Raw genomic sequence first — 18,722 nt, 5'->3', positions numbered from 1 at the left:
GAGTAGCTCCGATTAGTGTTATCTCACTGATCGAGTTATTTATGATGTTTTTATTTTATTGCACAATATGGATCCAAAGAACGGGAAAATATGTGCACGAGAATAATGAATCATTGGCTAAAATAAATCATCCTCAGCAGTTTTGCTGATAGGCATATGCTGAGTCAGGCATTTAACCTGATATAACTGGTTGAGATTAATACTCTGACACAGATAACACACAATCTCAGTCAATTACAGCACCTGATCACACTCGTGTAAGAAAATAACTGCAGATGCTGGTACAAATTGAAGGTATTTATTCACAACATGCTGGAGTAACTCAGCAGGCCAGGCCAGGCCAGGCCAGGCCAGGCCAGGCCAGGCCAGGCCAGGCCAGGCCAGGCCGCGCCAGGCCGCGCCGCGCCGCGCCGCGCCGCGCCGCGCCGCGCCGCGCCGCGCCGCGCCGCGCCGCATCTCTGGAGAAAAGGAGTAGGTGACGTTTCAGTTCGAGACCCTTCTTCAGACTGAGAATCAGGGGTGAGGGAATTTGACTAAATCAGGGATTGACCTAATGTAGCATACTATAGTAGTTGTAGTTCATTCCGTGACAGTTGGGGTGGTGAATTTGTGGAATTCATTGGCACAGAAGGCTGTGGAGACCGAGTCACTGGATGATTATAAGGCAAAGATTGATAGATTCTTGATTAGTACGGGTGTCAAGTGCTATGGAAAGAAGGCAGGATAATGGGGTGGAGAGCAAACGGTAGATCAGCCATGATTAAATGGCGGAATAGACTTGATGGGCTGAATGGCCCAATTCTGCTCCTATAACTTATGAACTTATGAACACATGGACCATTCATCCTCAAGAACAGAAGTAAACTATTTAGTCTTTCAGGCACACACCACTATAATACTGGGAACACACAGTACCTGGCAGCATAACTCCATCCATCGGCCTTGGTTCCGTGCAGTTCTCTACAGTAGATTTGCTCCTTATGTAGTTCAGTGTCAAAAGTTGCCTGGAAATGCTCCTCTGAAGTGACCTTTCAATATATTTTGCCATATTAAAGGCGCTGTATGATTGTAAAAAGTTATCAACAGCATCCACCTACTTCTATCCATCTATACACTAAAACTCTCGTTTGTTTAGTTGTTTGTTCCTGAACTACAGCCAAAACGGTCCATGATAGCGCAACAATTGTAGGCCCACCTTACTCACCGGTGACCCTTTGGTGCTAATGGAAGTAGTTTTGTTGAAATCAGTTATATTTTAAAAGTTATTCACATTTTAAAGTTTAAATCTATCTCCTAGGGAGGGAGGGGGGAGGGGGGAGGAGGGAGGATAAGGGGGGTTGAGGGGGATGGAATGGGGGGGAGGGGAAGGGGGAGGGGGAGGGGGAGGGGGAGGGGGAGGGGAGGGGAGGGGGAGGGAGGGAGGGAGGAGGGGGAGGAGAGGGTGCTGCACCAATGCAGGAGAGGTTTGAGCCCAACGGGTCCAATTGGTCTAGTTTTCTATTAAAAATCTGTTGCTAGACGTGTCCGGACTCTGAATGTTAATAAACCTGCTTACTTGCGTACGTTTCTGTATAAATATCCACGTATTACAATGATCGTTGGAGTTGGGACCTCAGCCCTTGATTGAGGAGCCCTCCCATTGCGGCAAGTAAAAGGAAGCATGTTGTTGGTGGTTAATGTAGCTCGCCTTTGAGTCTCACTTCGGGTCGAGATTTCGACACATACCCATAGCTGGATGTTCCCAACCGAATGCCAGAACACATCCTTTCACTCAGCTTGACACAACCAGCTGGACTAACTCAGCAGATCAGGCCGCATCATAAGATCATAAGATCATAAGCAATAGGAGCAGAATAAGGCCATTCAATAGACAATAGACAATAGGTGCAGGAGGAGGCCATTCGGCCCTTCGAGCCAGCACTGCCATTCAATGTGATCATGGCTGATCATTCTCAATCAGTACCCCGTTCCTGCCTTCTCCCCATACCCCCTGACTGCTATCCTTAAGAGCTCTATCCAGCTCTCTCTTGAATGCATTCAGAGAATTGGCCTCCACTGCCTTCTGAGGCAGAGAATTCCACAGATGCACAACTCTCTGACTGAAAAAGTTTTTCCTCATCTCAGTTCTAAATGGCCTACTCCTTATTCTTAAACTGTGGCCCCTTATTCTGGACTCCCCCAACATTGGGAACATGTTTCCTGCCTCTAACGTGTCCAACCCCTTAATAATCTTATACGTTTCGATAAGATCTCCTCTCATCCTTCTAAATTCCAGTGTATACAAGCCTAGTCGCTCCAGTCTTTCAACATATGAAAGTCCCGCCATTCCGGGAATTAACCTAGTAAACCTACGCTGCACACCCTCAATAGCAAGAATATCCTTCCTCAAATTTGGAGATAAAAACTGCACACAGTACTCCAGGTGCGGTCTCACTAGGTCCATTCGGTCCATCAGGTGCCACTCTGCAATTCAATCATGGCTGATCTTATCTCTCTCTCGAGAAGATCTGGAGAGGATTTCCCGAGAAGGTCAGCATCTCTGGAGAACATGGGTTGGTGACATTTCGGGTCGAGAACCTTCTTCATGCAGCGTTAGTCCTGAAGTGTTGGATATCCACTGGCATATCTGCAGGTTTCAGCTCCTTAGCTGGAAAAGCCACCAGGTGAGCTGGCACTTGATGCCAGTACAATAGGACCACCAAAATGCATGGGAGAACCTGCCTACAGCAAAAAAAGGCAAGTGAAGCTTTTTCTTTGATTGAATTAAATGAGATTAAAGCTTTTTAATTGCTTTTATTTGTGCATTTAACATTTTGCCGTCTGATATTTTTTATAATTTTATAAGAATATCTCGATTTTTTTTACAGCACTGGGACATGCAATTTAAATGGAGCCAGTGGAGGTGGGGACAGGGCTTTTCCCTCCCCACAGTTGCCCACTAGTGGAGACCCTACATTGCACTGCACTGGGACCTACTTTCCCATGGCAGACTGCCACAGAACCATGCTGGAAGAAACTAGTGCGTCTTAGTTTTGAGAGTTTAGTTCAGAACACAGCATGGAAACTCTGCCCTTCGGCCCACCGAGTCCGCGCAAACCATCAGTCACCCATTCGCACTAGTTCCGTGTTATCCCATCCACTCCGGCGAACTAAGGGCAATTAACAATTGGCCAATTCATCTACAAACCCGCACGTCTTTGGGATGGTGGGGGGAAACAGAAGCACCCAGACAAAACCCACACTGTCACAGGGAGAACGTGCAAACTTCACACAGATAGTACCCAAGGTCAGGATCGTAACCTGGGTCTCTGGCGCTGTGAGGCAGCAGCTCTACCAGCTGCGCCACTGTACCGCCCAGGTCCTGACTAGAAATGTCCTGCAGTAAATGCAATACAATACAATACAATATATCTTTATTGCCATTGTACAGGGGTACAACGAGATTGGGAATGCACCTCCCATACGATGCAATAAATTAATTAGCTAATCAGTATAAATTTATACAACCCAGTGAAACAAAATTAGAAACAGATTTAAAACACTACTAGACCAAGTGGACCCGTTGGGCCCAAACCTCTCCTGCATTGGTGCAACACCCTGTCCTCCCCCCTTCCACTCTCTCCTCAACCCCCCCTCCCTCCCCTCTCTCCCACTCTCCCCTTCCCCCCACCCTCCCTCCTCCCCTCCCCTCCCCCTCCCCTCCTTTTAAACTTTAAAATGTGAATAACTTTAAAAATATAACACCGATTTCAATAAAACTACTTGCATTATCACTGAAGTGACAATGATGGGTAAGGTGGGCCTAAAATTGTCGCGCTATCGTGTACTGTTTTGGTTGAAGTTCAGTCACAAACAAGATAACAAATGAGAGTTTTAGTATATAGATAAAGTTCAAGTAGTATATAGATAAAGTTCAAGACCTACTTGAACTTTATCTATATACTAAAACTCTCATTTTTCACTGTGCGATGTGACCATCCGGCTCAGCAGGACCGGTTCATGGCAGCTATGGCCCTGGGGATGAAGCTGTTCCTGAGTCTGGAGGTGCGGGCGTAGAAGGCCTTGTAGCGTCTGCCCGATGGTAGAATTTCGAGAATTGCAGGGGTGTGAAGAGTCTTTGTGGATGCTGGTGGCATTTCTGAGGCATCGTGTGTTGTAGATGTCCTCCAAGGCTGGTAGCTGTGTTCCGATAGCCTTCTGAGCTCTATGGGCTACCCGCTGAAGAGCTTTCCTCTCTGCCTCCGTGCAGCTGAGGTACCACACAGGGATGCCATGTGTTAGGATGCTCTCTATGGTGCAGCGGTAGAATGTCGTCAGCAGCTGTTGGGGCAGACCAGACTTTTTCAGTGTTCTCAGGTAGAACAGTCGTTGCTGTGCCTTCTTGACCAGCGCAGCAGTGTTAGTGGACCATGTGAGATCCTCCGAAATGTGAGTGCCCAGAAACTTGAAGCTGGACACTCTCTCCACACTGTCCCCGTTGATAAAGATCGGGGGGTATTCCCTGTTGTCTGACCTACAGAAGTTGATGATCAGCTCCTTGGTCTTGGTGGTATTTAGGGACAGGTTGTTAACTGAGCACCAGTCCGCCAGGTTCTGCACCTCCGCTCTGTAGTTTGTTTCATCACCGTTGGTGATCAGCACCATCACCGTTGTGTCGTCTGCAAACTTGACAATGGCGTTGGTGTCGAATGCAGGAACACAGTCGTGTGTGAATAGGAATATTTGCAAAGCAGATGAATAATGTATATGTTTGGGGGGGCAAAATAACATCTTCTGGGTGCGAGCAATCTGCTGGGCAGCACGAGATCATTTGGAGAGATGATCAAGGCATTGGACAAAGAATTATGATTTAAGGGGTATCTTAACAGGTGGGAATAAGGTTTAAAAAAGTAGAGAACGTCTCAAGAAATGAATTCTAAAGCTGAAGCAATTAAAATTGGGAATGATTGATAGACCAGAATTGGTGGAGCACAGAAAACATGAGAAAGTTGGTGGAGTTTACTCAGGGAGACATGGAAGCTAGTTATTAAACTGCCAATGTTGTGTCCAAACTAAAAATGCCAATGGGTTTTTCTATCAGAATAATTGAGAATGCTTAACCTATCTTACGCTTTAAACAAATGCTGGAAGAAACAGTGTGGCTTGGTTCAGAGAGTTCAGTTTAGAATTCAGCATGGATTTAGAATACCGCGTAGAGTGGCACGGTGGCGCAGCGGTAGAGTTGCTACCTTGCAGCCAGAGACACGGGTTCAATCCCGACTACGGATGCTGCCTATAGTTTGTACCTTCTCCCCGTGACCGCGTGGGTTTTTTCTGACATCTTCGGTTTCCTCCCACACCCCAAAGATTTACAGGTTTGTAGGTGAATTGTCTCAGCATAATTGTAAATTGTCCCTAGTGTGTGTAGGCTAGTGCACATGTGCGGGGATCGCTGGTTAGCACAGACTCAGTGGGCCGAAGGGCCTGTTTCCACGCTGTGTCTCTAAACTAAACGCTTTTGAAAACTTTATTTGTCCAAAATTCAAAAACACAAAAGATGGAAAGGTAATGTAGAATCAAGGAACCGCAGATGCTGATTTACCAAGTAAAGACATGAAATACTGGAGTAACTCAGCAGCTCAGGCAGCATCCCAGGAGAACATGGATAGGTGACATTTCGTGATGGGTCCCTTCTTCAGACTTGACGTTTTGGGTTGGGGCCCGAAACATCACCGATCCATATCCTCCAGGGATGCAATGCCTGATTTGTTGAGTTACTCCAGCACTTTGTGTCTTTCCTTTAGAAAGGTAATGTGTTTGTTTCAAGAGAGACACAAAAAGCTGGAGTAACATCGGCAGCATCTCTGGAAGAGAAGGAATGTGTGACGTTTCGGGTCGAGGCCCTTCTTCAGACTGAAGAAGGGTCTCCACCCGAAACTTCACCCATTCCTTCACTCCAGAGATGTTGCCTCGTCCCATCGAGTAAGTCCAGCTTTTTGGCGTTTATCTTCGGCTTAAACCAGCATCTGCAGTTCTTTCCTACAAACGTGTTTGTCTCAACCTGGAGTGCACCAATATCAAATTAACCATCTACTATTTTTGTTTGCAGTAACTCAGGCCTAGAAAATACTTTGAAGCAGTGTCTTGGCATTAATGTTAGTGTTGTTTATAAAACTCCCCAGGGCTGAAGGTAAAGTTGATGGAGTCTCCCCTTGAGTTTGAAGTGTGGGTGAGTCAACAGCAGCTCCTGGAATAATCCTGAGGCTGGGACTCTGAGAGTGGCTGTTATTATGGCCCCAAAGATAAGGTGGGGCAGTGGTAGACTTGCTGCCTTACAGCGCCAGAGACCCAGGTTTGATCCCGACTACGCCGTCCGTCCTGTCTGTACGAACTTGTGCGTTCTCCCTGTGACGGCGTGGGTTTTCTCCGAGAGCTCCGATTTCCTCCTACGTTCCAAAGATGGCAGGTTTGTAGATTAATTGGCTTCTGTAAATAGTTCCTAGTGTGCGGGATAAAACTAGTACACAGGTGGTCGCTGGTCGGCACGGACTCGATGGGCCGAAGGGAGTGTTTCCACGCTGTATCACTAATCTAAACTAAACTAAATAAAAGTGTGTGGATACGTGTGGGGGCGGCACGGTGGCGCAACGGTAGAGTTGCTGCTTTACAGCGAATGCAGCGCCGGAGACTCAGGTTCGATCCTGACTACGGGTGCTGTACTGTAAGGAGTTTGTACGTTCTCCCCGTGACCTGCGTGGGTTTTCTCCGAGATCTTCGGTTTCCTCCCACAGGTTTGTAGGTTAATTGACTGGGTAAATGTAAAAATTGTCCCTAGTGTGTGTAGGATAGTGTTAATGTGCGGGGATCGCTGGGCGGCACGGACTTGGTGGGCCGAAAAGGCCTGTTTCCGCGATGTATCTGAAATATGAAAAAAATAATATGAAAATAAAAAATATGATACATTTGAGGTTGCAAGAGATCGCAGATCTCAGTGAAGGCAAAGACGTCAGTCGAAGAGCTGGAGAAGAACTGTAGTTCACACACCACTATTGATATTATTCGGAGGGGCTACATGCCTGAGAAACGTGCTATAATAAATAAAAATTCCCTTTGAAAAGTCAGGAAAATAATTTCCCGACTGGCACTAAGACATGCAGAAATAAGTGCAATATTGCCGTACTCTGTAATCGTGTCATTTAGTCACACAGCTTGGAAACAAACCCTTCGGCCCCACTGTCCCACTCCAACCAATGTCCGTAGCAGTACCCATCTCCACTAGTCCCACTTGCCTGTGTTTGGCCCATATCCCTCGAAACTTATCCTATCCATGTACCTATAAGAAAATAACTGCAGATGCTGGTACAAATCGATTTATTCACAAAATGCTGGAGTAACTCAGCAGGTCAGGCAGCATCTTGGGAGAGAAGGTACTATCCATGTACCTGTCTAATTGTTTCTTAAACGTTGTGTTAGTACCTGCCTCAACTACCTCCTCCGGCAGTTCATTCCATATACCCACCATCCTGTCTGTAAAAACGTTGCCCCTCAGGTTCCTATTAACTCTTTCCCCCCCCTCCTCTTAAACCTATGTCCTCTGTTTCTTGATTCCCCTACTCAGGACAAGAGACTCTGTGCATTCACGCTATCTACTCTTGACATGATCTTATACACCTCGAGAAGATCAGCCCTCATCCTCCTGCGCTCTAAGGAATAAAATCCTAGCTTGTTTTAACCTCTGGATTAAGACAATATTCCACCCTGCTGCAGCTTGTTTTAACCTCTGGATTAAGACAATATTCCACCCTGCTGCAGCTTGTTTTTAGGCCTCTCCAGTTTATGTTAGCAGGTATCTCATTAAAAATATCCTCGTTATAGAATGGAAAAAGCTTGTTTGGATATGACAGTGGCGGTCACGTGAGCACTTCACCAACTGTATTTTGCCTTTAGGCCTGGGAGTCTGTAATGTAAACAACAAACCTTTGTACTCCGTACGTTGCTGGACTGCAAAGAAGACTGAAACGAGAAAAATTCCCTTCGTGAAATGGCAGGGAGAGAGAGAGAAATCCACTCAGTCACCCGTGCCTGGGCTGCTGTTGGAAATAACGATCCAATGGTCCCATGCCTGACCTTCTCCGAGGGATTGCTCGGTTTATTTCACAATCCTCAGAGCCATCAACAAATCTCTAAGCACTGGCCAGAAGCACCTGTGTGCACGGTGGGAGTACTTGAGAACATGTTGGGGGAGTCCAGAACAAGGGGCCACAGTTTAAGAATAAGGGGTAGGCCATTTAGAACGGAGATGAGGAAGAACTTTTTCAGTCAGAGAGTGGTGAAGGTGTGGAATTCTCTGCCTCAGAAGGCAGTGGAGGCCAGTTCGTTGGATGCTTTCAAGAGAGAGCTGGATAGAGCTCTTAAGGATAGCAGAGTGAGGGGGTATGGGGAGAAGGCAGGAACGGGGTACTGATTGAGAGTGATCAGCCATGATCGCATTGAATGGCGGTGCTGGCTCGAAGGGCTGAATGGCCTACTCCTGCACCTATTGTCTATTGTCTATTGTCTATAACATACAACAGTACAGCTACAAGAAACATAGAAAGATAGAAAATATGTGCAGGAGTAGGCCATTCGGCCCTTCGAGCCTGCACCGCCATTCAATATGATCATGGCTGATCATCCAGCTCAGTAACCTGTACCTGCCTTCTCTCCATACCCCCTGATCCTTTTAGCCACAAGGGCCACATCTAACTCCCTCTTAAATATAGCCAATGAACTGGCCCTTCGGCCCACAATGGCTGTGCCAGACATGATGCCAATCCCATCACTTACCTACCTGCACATAACCCATATCCCTCCATTTCCTGCATATCCATGTGCCTATCCAAAAGTCTTATAAATGCCACTAAGTGCTTGAAGCAAGACTTCCCCAGCTGCATGTCCCAGACACTGACAACCTCTGTGTAAAAAAACACTTGCCCCTCACATCTCCTTTAAACCTTTGCCCCGCTCACCTTGAAGCGATACCTCTAGTACTTGATTTCTCCATCCTGGGGAAAAAAAGATTTTGACTGTCTACCTTATAGACAATAGACAATAGGTGCAGGAGGAGGCCATTCAGTCCTTCGAGCCAGCACCGCCATTCAATGTGATCATGGCTGATCAATCTCAATCAGTACCCCGTTCCTGCCTTCTCCCCATACCCCCTGACTCCGCTATCCTTAAGAGCTCTATCTAGCTCTCTCTTGAATGCATTCAGAGAATTGGCCTCCACTGCCTTCTGAGGCAGAGAAGCCTCATAGATTCTGAGGCATTTATGCCTCTTGTAATTTTTAAATATTTCTATCAGAACTTATCGCAATCTTCGTCGTTCTAGAGAACGCATTCTGAGCGTAGGCCTTGGTTCCTTGTGTGCCAGCTGATCACAGGCCCTGGCGCTCTGAACTACCAGCATGCTCTCTGGCCTCCCTGGCCTGCAGTCCTTTCCCTGCCACCTAGCAATCTCCCAAGTGATTGCCGTCCTTCCAACAAGTGATGAAGCAGGTAAACAGTATTCTGGCCTTTGCTGCAAAGGGATTGGAGATTAAAAATAGGGAGGTGTTGTTGCAATTGTGCAGAGTGTAGCTGAGGCCTCGCCTGGAATATTGCGTACGACTTAGCTCCCCTTACCTAAAAATAGATATACTGTAGTAATATTGGAGACAAAACGAAGGACATTCACCAGGGTAAGTCCAGGGAAGTTATCCCACCAAGAGAGACTTCGTGATTTGAACGTGTGTACTTCTTGTGTTCAGAAGAAAATGAGGGGGGGAGACCTTATTCAAACAGATAACATGCTAAGCAGAAGAAAGACACAAAATGCTGGAGTAATTCAGTGGGACAGGCAGCATCTCTGGAGAAAAGGAATGGGTGACGTTTCAGGTCGACACCCTTCTTCAGACTGGAAGAAGGGTCTCTCGACCCGAAGCGTCACCCATTCCTTCTCTCCAGAGATGCTGCCTGTCCCGCTGAGTTACTCCAGCATTTTGTGTCTTTCTTTGGTTTAAACCAGCATCTGCAGTTCCTTCCTGCACAAGATGCTAAGCAGGCTTTGACAGGGTAGATGATGGGATGTTTCACTTAAGGGTAGAGTCAGGAACAATTGGACGTAGCTACAAGGCCATTTAAAACTGAAGTACGGTGCGTGGAGATTACCTCACAGAGGGTAGTGAATCTCTGCAATACCCTGCCCTGATGGGGGGGGGGGGGGGGGGGAATTGGATCACGAGAACTATTTAAAGTGGAGGTGGACAAGTATTTGATAGTGATAAGTGGAAAAGTGGCACAGAAGAGATTGAAGCCAGATTGGAGATTGGAGCCTAGCAAAGATAAACAATGAAGATATTAAATGGCGGTACAGGGTTGAAGGGCCTGATGGCCTGCTCCTACTACTTTCTTGTATCCTTCCCCTCTCCCCCTCCCCCCCCCCCAACCCCCACCCCCTCCCAAAGACTTGAAGGAAACAAACGTTCTTCAACCCCTTTCCCGAACGCAGAGTTCCAGCTTCCCCACCCGCCCTGTCATCTCTAGTGTATAATGCCGTTCTCCACCGGCACCATGCCGACCCCTCTAACCTCCTCACAGATCCTGTTGTGGGTCGCTCCCTGCTCCCACCTCCTAAGTATGGACTGTAAAGTCCATGCTCTTCCAGCCAGTCTCTGACCAACCTTGTGACCCGAACACTGGGAGGGGAAGATGAGATGACACATTTTTGAATGCAAACAGTTTGCAAAACCTCGACGTTTGCATAGCTAATGTTGACAGAGTGGAATAATGACCAACACTGTTGCTGCCCCATGACAATGACTTAGTTTAGACTCGCAGCGCGGAAACAGCCCCTTCGGCCCACCAAAACTGCAGGGGGTGGGGGGGGGGGTAGGGGGAGAGGGGAAGGATACAAGAAAGTAGTAGGGGCAGGCCATCAGGCCCTTCCACCCTGTACCGCCATTTAATATCTTCATTGTTTATCTTTGCTAGGCTCCAATCTCCGATCTGGCTTCTATGTAAATGACTTTGAACTAAAGTGCTAGGCAAATCTAGAATAACTTCATCTTTCTTCATAAGGAACCCTGAAACCACAACCTGAACTATTTTTGAGTCGCAACTAAAAATATAATAAATAACTGCAGGTCTTGTGCAAAAACCATCTGTGAGCTGAACTTATGGTACATTTAAGTATGTAAACTGCTTTGGATCAAGTCTGACTACTCAGTGAACAGCGATCACCACAGCTCCTATTTAATCTTGAGGCACCACATCTCCAAACACCGTGTCATACACAAAATCACCTCGCGGATTAAAGTTCCTATTTACTTAATAAAAAGGCTGGGGTTGGCAAAATATGGGGTCTGTGCCAAGTAAAGAACGTGCTTTAATTTAAAGTAAAGAAATTAAATTTGTGCATCTAGAAATTATTTTTTTGTTTGCAATAGTATTTTTGTGATTTTGCCAGGTGCAAGATACAAAGAAATTGTTTTCAAAGCTCCAGCACATTTTACTGATAATACTGAAAAGTCCAGAACCACTGACATAAACAAAGCCAGTATTTGATGAGCCTGTGTCTGTGCAGTTATCCTATCTCTTCCACTCATGATCTTATACACCTCTATGAGATTACCCCTCGTCCTCCTGTACTGCAAGGAATAAAGTCCTAGCCTGCTCAACCTCTCCCGTGCAGGCAGGCCCGGGAGTGCTGGCAACATTTTCATTATTCATTTCCGCGCCCTTTCCAGCTTAACATCTTTCCTATGAGGAGTTGAGTATAGGAGCAAAGAGGTCCTTCTACAGTTGTACCGGGCCCTGGTGAGACCGCACCTGGAGTACTGTGTGCAGTTTTGGTCTCCAAATTTGAGGAAGGATATTCTTGCTATGGAGGGCGTGCAGCGTAGGTTCACTAGGTTAATTCCCGGAATGGCGGGACTGTCGTATGTTGAAAGGCTGGAGCGATTGGGCTTGTATACACTGGAATTTAGAAGGATGAGGGGGGATCTTATTGAAACATATAAGATAATTAGGGGATTGGACACATTAGAGGCAGGAAACATGTTCCCAATGTTGGGGGAGTCCAGAACAAGGGGCCACAGTTTAAGAATAAGGGGTAGGCCATTTAGAACGGAGATGAGGAAGAACTTTTTCAGTCAGAGAGTGGTGAAGGTGTGGAATTCTCTGCCTCAGAAGGCAGTGGCGGCCAGTTCGTTGGATGCTTTCAAGAGAGAGCTGGATAGAGCTCTTAAGGAGGTATGGGGAGAAGGCAGGAACGGGATACTGATTGAGAGTGATCAGCCATGATCGCATTGAATGGCGGTGCTGGCTCGAAGGGCTGAATGGCCTACTCCTGCACCTATTGTCTATTGTCTATTGTCTATTGACAGGGTGACCAAAACTGAACACAATATTCTAAATGTGGCCTCACCAATGTCTTGTAACATGACCTCCCAACTTCTACACTCAATATTTAATGTAGGTGGAGCATTGGTAAAGTTGCTGTCTTACAGTGCTTGCAGCATTCGATCCCAACTACGGGTGCTGTCTGTACAGATTTTGTACGTTCTCCCCATGACCGCGTGGGTTTTCTCCGAGATCTTCGGTTTCCTCCCACACTCCAAAGACGCACACGTTTGTAGGTTAATTGCCTCGGTATAAATGTAAAATTGTCCCCGGTGTGTGTAGGATAGTGTTAATGTGCGGGGATCGCTGGTCGGTGCAGTTTTGGTGGGCCAAAGGGGCTGTTTCCGTGCTGCGTCTCTAAACTAAACTAAACTAAACTAAACTAAACTAAACTACTCTGATTGATGAAGGCCAATGTGCCAAAGGCCTTCTTGACCACTCTATCTACTTGTGACACCACCTTGAAGGAACTATGTACCTATACTCCTAGATCCCTCTGCTCCACAACACTCCAGTGACCTGCCATTTACTGTGGAATTCTCTGCCTCAGAGGGCAGTGGAGGCCAATTCTCTGAATGCATTCAAGAGAGAGCTAGATAGAGCTCTTAAGGATAGCGGAGTCAGGGGGTATGGGGAGAAGGCAGGAACGGGGTACTGATTGAGAATGATCAGCCATGATCACATTGAATGGCGGTGCTGGCTCGAAGGACCGACTGGCCTTCTCCTGCACCTATTGTCTATTGTCTATTGTTTACTGTGTAGATCTTGCCCGAATTAGACTTTCCAAAATACAACACTTCGCTGTTCTCTGTGTTAAACTCCATCAACCATTCCTCAGCACAACTGCCCAAGTGATCAAGATCCTGCTGCAGAGTTTTGACAACATCTTCGCTGTCTACAGTGCCACCCACTTTTGTGTCATGTGCAAAGTTACTAATCATGCCCTGCACATTCTTATCCAAATCATTCATACAGCAATGGGCCCAGCCCTGAACCCTGAGGCACACTGTTAGTCACAGGTAACACATAATTGTTCACACCAGCGGACTGACATAAAACATGCACGGATATACAATTTAACGCTCCACACTGCATGGGTGGGAATAGTGTTTACCGTCAAAGCTGCCGGAGGTTTCTTATTCAATTATATTTCCAGGACTGATCGGCCACCTCCAACAAATAGGTTGGATTGTGGAGGTGCCCGCAGCTCCATGGCACATGAAACTGCTGCCCTCGGTCAGAACGCTACAACTCGTGGTCTCGGCACTGCCACCTTTCCTGGCAGCCTCACCGAGTGTAGGAGCAATCCCAAATCGGCCCACCTGACCATCCGCGTTCTCTTTCACGGAAGGCCAGCGACTCTCCATTGTCTCATTTCAGCCACTCTGAAGGCCATTGTGCAAAAGCATCCTGACCAGCAAAAAGGGAACAGATCCAATTGAATTGAATTGGAATGAATTGAAATAAATTGAGAGTTGCAGCTTGGAATCAGGTCCTATGGCCCACCGAGTCCACGTCGACCAGTTCGCACTAGTTCTATGTTACCACACAAAGATAATATGTTGAAATTTAAATGATATTTGGAAACGTCTTTTAGCTTTTACTTTTGCATTTTCCGTGTATTTTTTCAGAAATATACTTTATTCATAATATGCAATTTGGGACGTGACTTTCTCTCTGTTCACTGTACCATCAATTCAGTGTGTTGTCTTAGAATGAGTCAACACCACTAATGGCTCCTCCTTAAGCCATGCATCTGTGAAGGGCTTGAGAGGCGTTTACACAGAGTCCCACTCCCCAGTGCCCAGTGGAACGAGACGGAGGGCTTTCCCCACACTGCCCTGGTAGTGGCTGCATTAAGGGTCAGTGTAGGACGGAACTGCAGATGCCGGTTTTGAACCGAAGATAGACACAAAAAGCTGGAGTAACTCAGCGGGACAGGCAGCATCTCAGGAGAGAAGGAATGGGTGATGTTTCGGGCCGAGACCCTTCTTCAGACTGTGTGAATGGGTGACAAGACAATAGACAATAGACAATAGGTGCAGGTGGAGGCCATTCGGCCCTTCGAGCTAGCACCGCCATTCAATGTGATCATGGCTGATCATTCTCAATCAGTACCCCGTTCCTGCCTTCTCCCCATACCCCCTGACTCCGCTATCCTTAAGAGCTCTATCTAGCTCTCTTGAATGCATTCAGAGAATTGGCCTCCACTGCCTTCTGAGGCAGAGAATTCCACAGATTCACAACTCTCTGACTGAAAAAGTTTTTCCTCATCTCAGTTCTCCAAAGACGTACAGGTATGTAGGTTAATTGGGTAAAAATTGTCCCTAGTGGGTGTAGGATAGTGTTAATGTACGGGGATCACTGGGCGGCACGGACATGGAGGGCCGAAAAGGCCTGTTTCCGGCTGTATATATATGATGATATGATGATAAATGGCCTACCCCTTATTCTTAAACTGTAGCCCCTTGTTCTGGACTCCCCCAACATTGGGAACATGTTTCCTGCCTCTAACGTGTCCAACCCCTTAATAATCTTATATGTTTCGATAAGATCTCCTCTCATCCTTCTAAATTCCAGTGTATACAAGCCTAGTCGCTCCAGTCTTTCAACATATGACAGTCCGGGAATTAACCTAGTAAACCTACGCTGCATGCCCTCAATAGCAAGAATTTGCGACGTTTTGGGTCGAGATGCTTCTTCAGACTGTCTCGAGCTGGAAACGTCACCCGTTCCTTCTCTCCAGAAAAGCTGCCTGTCCCGCCGAGTTACTCCAACTTTTTGTGTCTATCTTAAGGCTCAGTGTGTTCCCTCGCACAATTACGCCTGCCCTTGGAACATGCCAGTCAACCACATTCACTTGTAGGCGTCTCTTGCAGCTGAATGTTTAAAAACCCCACCCACTTTAAGGGAGAGCAGGCTAAAATAAAACCTGAAGAAGGGTCTCCACCCAAAACGTCACCCGTTCCTTCTCTCCAGAAATGCTGCCTGACCCGCTGAGTTACTCCAGCATTTTGTCACTACCTTCAGGCTAAAATAATATTGTGTTCTCTAATCTTACTGAACCGACTTCTTCACTTCCAAATTGTGCAACCTTGTTGCTCCAGGGCGATTTATCCACATTAATTTTCTAAATTCATTTAAATTCAAATTTCTGTTCCAGCCAGGACCTATCTAACTCTTCGCTGTCCTGAGAGGCAGGTTTCTGGCTGTTCAGTTCTGGGCGGAGAAGGAGATTAACAACCCAGTCTCTTGACTCGAGAAACAACAGAAGGTGGCCCCATGATCTAAGCACCCAAAACAAGGCGGTGCAGCGGTAGAGTTACTACCTTACAGAGCCAGAGAACCGGGTTCGATCCTGACTATGGGTGCTTATCCGTATGGAGTTTGTACGTTCTCCCTCTGACCATGTAGGTTTCTCCGGGTGCTCCAGTTTCCTCCCACATTCCAAAGACGTGCAGGTTTGTAAGTTAATTGGTCTCTGTAAATTGTCCCTAGTGTGCATGAGGTGATAGACAATAGACAATAGAAAATAGGTGCAGGAGAAGGCCATTCGGCCCTTCGAGCCAGCACCGCCATTCAATGTGATCATGGCTGATCATTCTCAATCAGTACCCCGTCCTTGCCTTCTCCCCATACCCCCTGACTCCGCTATCCTTAAGAGCTCTATCTAGCTCTCTCTTGAATGTATTCAGAGAATTGGCCTCCACTGCCCTCTGAGGCAGAGAATTCCACAGATTCACAACTCTCTGACTAAAAAAGTTTTTCCTCATCTCTGTTCTAAATGGCCTACCCCTTATTCTTAAACTGTGGTCCCTGGTTCTGGACTCCCCCAACATTGGGAACATGTTTCCTGCCTCTAACGTGTCCAACCCCTTAATAAAACTTACTTCTCCACCCCCCCTTGCTTTATCTCTAAAGACTGAAGTCTAAGGCACCATGCATTGAATCACTATGAACAAGTTACCTGCCACGCTTAGTCCTGCCTCTCCTCTTTTCCCAAACTTTCTTCTCCACCCCCCTGCAATCAGTCTGAAGGAGGTTCTCGATCTGAGATGCCGCCTGACCTGCTGAGTTACTCCAGCATGTTGTGTCCTTTTGTGCATTAACCACCACCTGCAGTTCTTTGGTTCTCCACTATGCAGGACGAATAATTCCGATGCAGGTTGGCTTGCTTGCTTCTGCGCAGAGGCAAACTACATAAGGTAAAATACGCACTGTTCTGGCATAAAGGCAGTCAGGATCTTAGCGTACTTCAAGGTGGCAGCACTGGCAGCTAACATGGTTAGGAAGGTACTAGACCAAGTGGACCCGTTGGGTCCAAACCTCTCCTGCATTGGTGCAGCACCCTCTCCTGCACAGTGTTTCTTTTTGATGTTGTTATTGTACCTATCTGACCTACCTCTTCTGGCAGCACATAACTTCATGATTAATGAAATATTCAGATAAGAACTTGAATTGCTTAGTGTTTAGTTTTTTAGTTTTGGAGATAGAGCGCAGAAACAGGCCCTTCGATCCGCTGAGTCCACACCGACCAGCGATCCCCGCACATTAACACTATCCTACATACACTTGTCCTAGGGACAATTTACACTTATACCAAGCCACTTAACTTTCAAATCTGTACATCTTTGGAGTGTGGGAAGAAACCGAAGATCTCAGAGAAAACATAAGTGGTCACGGGGAGAACGTACAAACTCTGTACAGACAGCACCCATAGCCAGGATCGAACCAATAGGCATTGAAGGTTGTGGGCCAAATACCGGAAGATGTGATTAATGGGGATGGGTACTCACTAGTCGGCATGGACGTGCTGGGATGAATGGCGTGTTTCCATGCTGTATAACACAATGATTCCAATTTTTTTAGTGCGAGAAAACTGGCTCAGCCTATCTGGAAAGAACCAACAACGATTGCGAAGGGCATTAGTGAGACCGCACCTGGAGTACTGTGTGCAGTTTTGGTCTCCAAATTTGAGGAAGGATATTCTTGCTATTGAGGGCGTGCAGCGTAGGTTTACTAGGTTAATTCCCGGAATGGCGGGACTGTCATATGTTGAAAGACTGGAGCGACTAGGCTTGTATACACTGGAATTTAGAAGGATGAGAGGGGATCTTATCGAAACATATAAGATTATTAAGGGGTTGGACACGTTAGAGGCAGGAAACATGTTCCCAATGTTGGGGGAGTCCAGAACCAGGGGCCACAGTTTAAGAATAAGGGGTAGGCCATTTAGAACGGAGATGAGGAAAAACTTTTTCAGTCAGAGAGTTGTGAATCTGTGGAATTCTCTGCCTCAGAAGGCAGTGGAGGCCAATTCTCTGAATGCATTCAAGAGAGAGCTAGATAGAGCTCTTAAGGATAGCGGAGTCAGGCGGTATGGGGAGAAGGCAGGAACGGGGTACTGATTGAGAATGATCAGCCATGATCACATTGAATGGTGGTGCTGGCTCGAAGGGCCGAATGGCCTCCTCATGCACCTATTGTCTATTGTCTATTGTTGTCGAGCTGAGTTTAATCAAAGGAATCTGGATTTTCATCGAACTTATGGTTGCAAATATTTTCAATCAAAGTGCCTTTGACTCCACTCCCTGCAGCCCTGTTCATTTTAATGTTGGGGAGAAAACATAAAGCATTAAGAATTTGCCCACATTAGCAGTGATTGCAATCTGCACGAAGGTATGAACAAGGTGTACCAGCATCTTGGGATCAAGTCTGTGGTGTAGAGGTTCAACTGGTAGGGACAAGAATGAGTACATTTGCAATGGGCATCTTTTAATATCCTTTTGGATTTTGCAGAAAATTGAGTCAAGCAATGTTCATAAGGTCATAAGGAATAGGAGAAGAATTATGCCATTCGGCCTATCAAGTCTATGCCATTCAATCATGGCTGATCTGTCTCTCCCTCCTAACCCCATTCACCTGCCTTCTCCCCATAACCCCTGACACCTGTACTGATCAAGAATCTATCTACCTCTGCCTAAATATATCCACCGACTTGGCCTCCACCGCCTTCTGTGGCAAAGAATTCCACAGATTCACCACCCTCTGACTAAAGAAATTTCTCCGCATCTCCTTCCTAAAAGAACGTCCTTTAATTCTGAGGCTATGACCTCTAGTCCCAGCCTCTCCCACTAGTGGAAACATCCTCTCCGCATCCACTCTATCCAAGCCTTTCATAATTTTGTATGTTTCAATGAGGTCCCAGTGCCGACAAACGCTCATTATCGGTTAACCTACTCATTCCTCGGATGATTCTTACAACCCTCTTCTGGACTCTTTCCAGAGCCAGCAATATTGGACAGCCAACACAAAGCCACCAA

This window comes from Rhinoraja longicauda, chromosome 35, assembly GCF_053455715.1.
Source record: "Rhinoraja longicauda isolate Sanriku21f chromosome 35, sRhiLon1.1, whole genome shotgun sequence".
Lineage (NCBI taxonomy): Eukaryota > Metazoa > Chordata > Chondrichthyes > Rajiformes > Arhynchobatidae > Rhinoraja > Rhinoraja longicauda.
This window is presented reverse-complemented; position numbering follows the sequence as displayed.